The sequence below is a fragment of the Camellia sinensis genome, chromosome 11, assembly GCF_055761805.1.
Source record: "Camellia sinensis isolate YWXY chromosome 11, ASM5576180v1, whole genome shotgun sequence".
In the NCBI taxonomy this organism is placed as follows: Eukaryota; Viridiplantae; Streptophyta; class Magnoliopsida; order Ericales; family Theaceae; genus Camellia; species Camellia sinensis.
The window spans coordinates 154,552,433-154,561,129 of record NC_138971.1 but is presented as its reverse complement, the minus strand read 5'-3'; positions in this window follow the sequence as shown (position 1 = coordinate 154,561,129).

Sequence of the window (8,697 nt, the reverse complement as noted above, 5' to 3'; positions counted from 1 at the left end):
TATATATATATATATAGGGGTAGAATAGTAATTTTATATCGAGGAAACGAGGCCGGGGAACGGGGACAGGGCTGGGGTCGGGGCTGGACTGGGTACGGGGCTGAGACACTTATCCCCGTCCCCGGCCCAAAACTGATCGGGGATTAATTTTTGAATACCATCCCCTCCCCGTTGGGGATATTTTTCGGGAAAAAACCACTCAAATCGGGGTCGGGGGGTCGGGTCCCCGTCGGGTCGGGTTTAAATTGCCATCCCTAATCTTTACAACATAGTTACTCACAGAGTTCTAGGCTACAGATAAGCTAGTACGTGTCCTTGGATGCCAACCCTACACAGTTACAGAGTGAACACACACTAAGCTACAAAGTTGGGAAATAATAACTTAATCCCTAATTTGCCTTGGTGTGGTTCTACATCAATATCCTCATTAAGATGTCTTAAACTAGGCCTAAGAATGCCTAGAATGGAATGAGGATGCAAAGATGCACTTTAAAAATATTTTCAGAAAGTAGAGGTTTCGCTCGAGCGTGGGTTTCCCCGCTCGAGCGTATATGCAAACAAAAGGCTCCGCTGGAGCGTAAATTTTCTCACTCGAGCGTACTACAAAAGTACTGGATGTGTGAAAATCACGCTCGATGGGCGCTCGACACCCGCTCGAGCGTGTGACACAAGTCCTCGCTCGAGCGTGCAAAACCTCGCTTGAGCGGACTGTAAACACAACAAAAGTGCTAGATACACGAATTTCCCGCTCGAGCGCCACTTACCCCGCTCGAGCGCCACTTACCCCGCTCGAGCGGGAGTCCAAAATCTGGAATTTCTAGATTTGAACCTCAAGCTTAAAATCAAGTTTTAATGCATTAAATTCGATCCTCCTGGGCCAATTTTCTGGAAAACACTTTAAAACTCATATTATAACATGATTCAAAGCTCAATTTGTAAAATCAAGGCCCAAAGGTAGATCAATTGAACACAAATTCAAACAAATTCCATGAACATGATGTAAAACATAACATGCATGAATTTAATCAACTTCAAGCTTTCAAAACATGAACAAATGAGCTAATTCTTTCTATAACATGATGAATTCATGGACTATACTCAAGATATGGACATGCATGTCAGGAATTTCCTTGAAAACAACTTTAAACTTCAAAATATATACATGCATGCATGATCTAGCTCTCAATTCAACATTGTAAACCAATTCTAGACTTAGATGACTAAATTACCATGAGCCATGCAAGAATTAACTTAAATTCACAAACAAGAAGGTAAATGTTCTACCTTAGGTCTAGAATGCAAGATATACAAGCTCAAATTGCACAATTAGCCTTCAATTCTTCTAGTTTCCAAGCTAATTCTCAAATGAAGCTAAGTTTCTCCTCTCTCACTCTTTCTCTCGGTTTGGTCTCTCAAGGATGAACAAGAATGAGATGCAAGACTAAGCTTTCAACAATATTGGTGAAGTGGCCCACTAGATGGCATTTTAGTAAATAAAGCCAACTTATGTAATTTATCAATATTTAATCTAATTTAATCACACCAAATCACATTCCAATTAAATATACCATAAAATCATATAAATCTTAATTAGCACAAAACATCAATCAATTTTAGAATCGGTCACCGATAAGGCCTTCAATTTGCAGTTTAAAGCATAAAACGTGAACAGATAATTTAATAGTCAACAGATAGAATTGCATTCAAACTAGCACAATCAATAAATCAGTTTAATAATTCATTCAGTCAGTCAATTAACATGCTTAATCATAGATTAGCACTAATCAGTAGTGTTATCAGTAAACAGTGGTGAGGGTTGTTAAAGTCTTCCCTCTTTATAAAGAGTTTGGTCCTCCAAACTCGAATTACCTTCGTTCTGGAAGAAAACAGGATTCAGTGGGAACAATTCAGGATATCTCTTGACCATATCATCTTCCCTTTCCTAAGTGGCATACACGCCACCATGGTTTTGCCAGTCAACTTTCACTAGCGGAATCTCTTTATTCCTCAACTTTTTGATCATTCTGTTTACAATCTGAATAAGCCGTTCTTCTTAGGTGTAGTCATCACTTAGCACTACACGGGTAGGCTCAATCACATGGAAGGGACCCCGAAGGTAATCCCTCAACATTGAAATATGGAACACATTATGCATATGCTCCATTTTCAGGAGGAAGCGCTACTTGATACGCCACCGGATTGATTTTCTCAATGATCTCATACGGTCTGACATATCTCGGCGCTAACTTGCCTTTAACCCCAAAACGGGTCTGCCCTTTCATCGGTGTCACTTTCACAAAAACATGATCACCTACTTCGTACTCTCTGTCTCGCCTTCAGACATCCGCATAACTTTTCTGTCGGCTCTGTGCGGTTTTCAGTCTCTGTTGACTTAATTTCATTTTTTTGGTGGTTTCCTGTACAATCTCGGGCCCAAGCAAAGGCCCATCTCCAACTTCTGCCTAGCAAATTGGAGATCGACATTTCCTGCCATATAAAGCCTCGAAAGGCGCCATACCAATACTTGAATGGAAGCTATTGTTGTAGGCAAATTCAGCTAAGGGTAGATGACTTTCCCAATTTTCTTGGAAATCTAGAACACACATCCGCAGTAAATCCTCCAGAGTCTGGATGGTCCTCTCTGACTGACCATCTGTCTGAGGATGGTAGGCACTACTCAGTTTCAATTCAGTACCCAATGCAGTTTGCAGGCTTTGCCAAAATCTCGATGTAAACTTCGAGTCCCTATCAGAAACAATGGACACAGGCACTCCATGCAATCTAACAATTTCATCAATGTAGAGTATAGCCAATTTGTCCGCATTATAAATTGTTTTGACAGGTAATAAATGAGCAGATTTAGTCAATCTATTAACAATAACCCAAATTGAATCCATGCCTTTACTGCAGCGAGGTAAACCGACAATAAAATCCATAGTGATATGTTCCCATTTCCATTCCGGTATTGGTAAGGGTTGCAGTAAACCTGCGGGTCGTTGATGTTCGGCTTTAACTTGTTGGCAATAAAGACATTTTGATACAAAATCAGCAATCTCTATCTTCATTCTCGGCTACCAGAAATTCAATTTCAAGTCTTGATACATTTTCGTATTTCCTGGATGGATAGACAATTTTGAATTGTGGCCCTCTTGTAGAATTCTTCTTTTTAGTTCAGGATCATTTGGTACACACAATCTTCCTTGAAATTTCAACACATTATTCTCAAATTTGAAGTTCGGCCTCGGTTTAGATTCCCGTTCTTCGATGATCTTCTTCAAGAAGTCATCTTGTTGCTGTTTCTCTTTAATCTCTTCAATCAGTGCTGGTTGAGCAGAAATAGCAGCTAAGGTTCCACCTTGTTCGCGCAAAACAATCTCAATTTCAAGTCTCTCAAGGTCACATAGCAATTCTTTCTGCCCGGTGAGTAAACAGGCCAAATTTCTAATTGATTACCGACTCAGTGCGTCAGCAACGGTGTTAACTTTTCCTGGATGGTACAAAATTTGCAGGTCATAGTCTTTTATCAGTACTAACCATCTCCGCTGCCTCATGTTCAGTTCTTTCTGTGTGAAGAAGTACTTCAAACTCTTGTGATCGGTAGACACTTCACATGTCGCCCCATAAAGATAGTGCCAGATTTTTAGTGCAAACACTACTGCGGCAAGTTCTAAGTCATGGGTCGGGTAGTTCTTTTCATGCGGTCTCAGTTGTCGGGAAGCATACTCAATTACTTTCCCATTCTGCATTAAAACACACCCCAAACCCTTATGAGAAGCATCACTAAATATAGTATAACCATCCGTACCTGAGGGTAAGGTGAGAATTGGTGCGGTCACCAGTCGAGTTTTCAACTCTTGGAAAACTGATTCCCTCTGATCGGTCCAGTCAAATGATATCCCTTTCTGAGTCAGTTGTGTTAGTGGTAGGGCAATTTTGGAGAAATCTTCGACAAACCTTCTGTAATACCCGGCTATGCCTAGAAAACTCCAGACTTCGGTGACATTTGTCGGTCTAGGCCAGTTCACTACTGCTTCAATTTTCTGTGGATCAACTGAAATTCTATCTTTATTGATTACATGCCCCAAAAACATAACATTGTCAAGCCAAAATTCACATTTAGTCAGTTTAACATAAAGTTTCTGTTCTCTTAGGGTCTGTAGGGCAATTCTCAAATGATGTTCATGTTCCTCTATGCTTTGGGAGTAAATTAAAATGTCATCTATGAATACAACAATAAAGTCATCGAGGAACGGTTTAAAAATTCGGTTCATAAGGTCCATAAATGCAGCAGGCGCATTGATAACTCCGAAAGGCATAACTAAGAATTCATAATGTCCATACCTCGTTCGAAATGCAGTCTTTTCAACGTCCCCTATCTTGACTTTCAACTGGTGGTATCCAGATCTAAGGTCAATTTTGGAGAACACTTGGGCACCCTGTAACTGATCAAATAAATCATCAATGCGAGGCCATGGATATTTATTTTTCACGGTTACCTTGTTCAGTTCGCGATAATCAATGCAAAGTCTCAGTGAGCCGTCTTTCTTTTTCACAAATAAGACTGGCGCGCCCCATGGTGAAGTACTGGGCCTGATGAACTTCTTATCTAACAGTTTCTGCAGTTGGACTTTCAACTCTTTCAATTCGGTAGGTGCCATTCTGTACGGAGCTTTAGATACAGGCTGTGTACCCGGAATCACATCAATGGTGAACTCAATCTCCCTATCAATCAAATCCCCTGGCAGATCATCTGGAAAAGCATCTGAGAATTCTCTGACTATAGGAATACTGTTCACTTCAGTTTTATCATTAGTGGGTACAGTCAATACAGAACACAAATACCCTTTACATCCCCTTCTTAGTCAATTTAAAAGCTTTCATGGATGAAATCAGGTATGGGGGAGGTACTACTCTTACTCCGTTAAACCCAAATTTAGGCAGTCCGGGTGCACGGAAAATAACTTGTTTTGTTACACAATCTATGGTAGCGTGGTATTTTGTTAACCAGTCTATTCCCAATATCACATCAAAGTGATCAATATTCAGAGGCAATAAATCAATATACAGATGGACATCCCCAACAATAATTTCACATGCAGGGTACATATAAGCACAAGTCATGGATCTCCCAACAGGTGAAGATACAGCTAACAGATAGTTCATGGGTTCCAATGGTCTATTCAATTTTTGTAAAAAAGCGTGCGATACATATGAATGTGTAGACCCCGAATCAATCAAAACATATGCATTTTGAGCACAAATTGAGAGTATACCTGACACAACGATCTCAGTATTTTGAACATCTCTCGGTACGAGTGCGAACACTCGGCCTTGCCTCATAGGCTCTTTTCCAGTCGCTTTAGGGTTGGGTTTTGGTGGAGCAGTTGATGCTGCGGCGCTTGGTGCAGCTTTACTATTGCCCTGAGGAGTGGAAGGGCAATCTTTGACCATGTGGCCCACCTTGCCACACCTGTAACAAGCACCTAAAAGTTTATAACAAACCCCTTTGTGTTTCTTACCACATTCAGAATAGGGCGGTATGGAACCACTTCCCTGACTGGAACTGGTTGTTGACCCCGTATTCTGCTTCTTATTCGATGAATTGTTTCTGCCCTTCTTGAATTTAAAGCCCCGTCTTTTACCACGCCACTCGGTCGATGGTTTGTCAGTCTGTTTCAATGCCTCGATGTTTGAATCAGCCATTATTGCTCTGTCAAGAACATCTACATATTTCAGTAGTTTCAGAACATTGATCCTATCAAGGATTTCTACATTAAGGCCGCCTTCAAACTTCCTGGCCTTCTTGTAGTCAGTGTCAACCATGTGCGGTGCATATCTGGCGAGTTTAGTAAACTTTGACTCATACTCTGCCACAGACATGGTACCTTGTTTCAGTTGTTCAAATTCAGTCACCTTTCTGTCCCTGACACACTGTGGGAAGTATTTCTCAAAGAAGGCTCCCTTAAACTGGGCCCAAGTCATAACGGTGTCGGTGTCACGGATTAGCATCCACCATCTTCTGGCCTCTTCTTGTAAGGTGAAGGTAGCCAATAGGACTTTGTGTGCTTCAGAACACGGAAAGACTTCAAATAACTTTTCTATTTCAAGCACCCACGCTTCGGTCTTTAAGGGTTGAAGGCCTCCTTGAAAGGATGGCATTTCATCTTGCTAAATTTCTGTGTCAGAGCTATTATATCATCATTAACAGGTGGCTCTGGCTGTACTGGAGGAGGTGGGGGCTTTTGGTTCTGTTGTTGCAACCTTAAGGCCTCAGTCAACATTTCCACTGTTCTTTCTAGCCTTGTCATTCTGGCCTCAGATGATTCAGATTCATCAGTAGTTCTTGCGTTATCCATTTCACTATAGACAATTATGGCAATTATAAACATAGGCAGTTGCATACTTAAGCACATTAGCATATTAGCACAGATATTCATGTCTTGGCCACACACACTTATCAATGTTCATGCAATGCCCTTTTTACTTTTCTAGGACATCCTATAGCTCATTTGGGCACATGTGTGCGGTATAACTTGTGGTTTAGTATCGCTCTGATACCACTCTGTCACGACCCAAACCCGTCCCTATGGGTTTAGCACCATAACTGGCCAGTAATCCGAGATTATCGAAGGCTTGCTTAACAGTCAAACAGAATTACAGAGTACAGGGGCTGGCGGAAGCCAAAACAGTAATTAAAAGATGTCCAATGAGCTGTGACAGTCTGTATGCAAAAAGACTTTTCAATATACATGTACAATCAGTACCAAAACAGTATGTACAATATATACAAACATTTAGGACAGGGACTTAATCCCTATTAGAACAGTACAATACAACATTATTCAGTTTATACAGAACACTAACAAAGAGGGGGAAAACTAAAACACCCCAAGCAGCCTCAGCTTGAATAGTTCTAGAACCTCAAAGTGAGGCACAAAGGTTGGCTTGACAAAACAGGAGTTAAGCTTGACGCCCCTAGCAACGGTCCGGTGCCTGAACACCTACATATATATATGAGCAGTGAGCTAAAGCCCAATGAATAACTTATGCATAAAGAGGTTAAGAATGAATGTTCTTTCAGTATTGAAAACAGTCAATTAAACAGTACATCAGTCATTCAGTTTGTGGCTCATAAATCATGCCACACAGTAATTCAGAAACTATAATAGTCATATGTGGTATACCCAATAGCAAAACAGTACAGTAGGTCTTAACAGATCGAGCAGTCAATGATGGCCATTAGTAATGGTTCCAAACGTGGAAACCGACAGAGATCTCTGTAACAGTAGCAGTAACAATTCAATAACAATATATTGCTATGGATGCCACGAATACAGTTCACAAATAGGACAAACATTCATTCAGTAAACAGCGTCATTTCATAAAGCAGTACAGTCATTTGTTTAGAAAATAATCTCAATTGAACATATCTTTACAACATTGTTACTCACAGAGTTCTAGGCTACAGATAAGCTAGTACGCGTCCTCGGATGCCAACCCTACATAGTTACAGAGTGAACACACACTAAGCTACACAGTTGGGAAATAATAACTTAATCCCTAATTTGCCCCGGTGTGGTTCTACATCAATATCCTCATTAAGATGTCTTAAACTAGGCCTAAGGATGCCTAGAATGGAATGAGGATGCAAAGATGCACTTTAAAGACATTTTCAGAATTTTCAGAAAACAGAGGTCCCGCTCGAGCGTGGGTTTCCCCGCTTGAGCGTACATGCAAACAAAAGGCTCTGCTCGAGCGTAAACTTTCCCGCTCGAGCGTACTGCAAAAGTACTGGATGTGTGAAAATCCCGCTCGATGGGCGCTCGACACCCGCTCGAGCGTGTGACACAAGTCCTCGCTCGAGCGTGCAAAACCCCGCTCGAGCGGACTGTAAACACAACAAAAGTGCTGGATACACGAATTTTCCACTCGAGCGAGAGTCCAAAATCTGGAATTTCCAGATTTGAACCTCAAGCTCAAAATCAAGTTTTAATGCATCAAATTCGATCCTCCTGGGCCAATTTTCTAGAAAACACTTTAAAACTCATGTTGTAACATGATTCAAAACTCAATTTGTAAAATCAAGGCCCAAAGGTAGATCAATTGAACACAAATTCAAACAAATTCCATGAACATGATGTAAAACATAACATGCATGAATTTAATCAACTTCAAGCTTTCAAACATGAACAAATGAGCCAATTCTTTCTATAACAAGATGAATTCATGGACTATACTCAAGATATGGACATGCATGTGAGGAATTTCCATGAAAACAACTTTAAACTTCAAAATATATGCATGCATGCATGATCTAGCTCTCAATTCAACATTGTAAACCAATTCTAGACTTAGATGACTAAATTACCACGAGCCATGCAAGAATTAACTTAAATTCACAAACAAGAAGGTAAATGTTTTACCTTAGGTCTAGAATGCAAGATATACAAGCTCAAATTGCACAATTAGCCTTCAATTCTTCTAGTTTCCAAGCCAATTCTCAAATGAAGCTAAGTTTCTCCTCTCTCACTCTTTCTCTCGGTTTGGTCTCTCAAGGATGAACAAGAATGAGATGCAAGACTAAGCTTTCAACAATATTGGTGAAGTGGCCCACTAGATGGCATTTTAGTAAATAAAGCCAACTTATGTAATTTATCAATATTTAATCTAATTTAATCACACCAAATCACATACATA